We start from the raw sequence: 368 nt of genomic DNA on the forward strand, positions 1-368 counted from the left end.
CGCAGAGACTACTAGATAGACAACGGTGAAACACACAAGTGCCGCGCCGAGGGAAAATAGGGAAAATATGCGAGCCGACCGGGAGGAGGCAACGCTAGACCGTCGTACCTCGTAGAAGAGGTAGAGAGGTGGGAGAGACCGACGTACGTGTGCGGTCAGAGGTGGTGCACGATACCGTGTGTAGGCGGGGAGATCGTCGGCGGAGGTGTGGAAGAGAGCTGGCCCCTCAGGTTACCGCGCCGCGCGCGAACCGCGATTACCGCGCAGTGTGCGAATCCGCTCCGTTCCGTTCCGCTCCGATTACCGTCCGGGTGGAGAGACCTGAGACACGTCGCGAGCACGGTGCAGTGGTAGTAACCCTGACCTGA

Source organism: Trachymyrmex cornetzi, unplaced genomic scaffold (assembly GCF_001594075.2).
Source record: "Trachymyrmex cornetzi isolate Tcor2-1 unplaced genomic scaffold, Tcor1.1 scaffold156, whole genome shotgun sequence".
In the NCBI taxonomy this organism is placed as follows: Eukaryota; Metazoa; Arthropoda; class Insecta; order Hymenoptera; family Formicidae; genus Trachymyrmex; species Trachymyrmex cornetzi.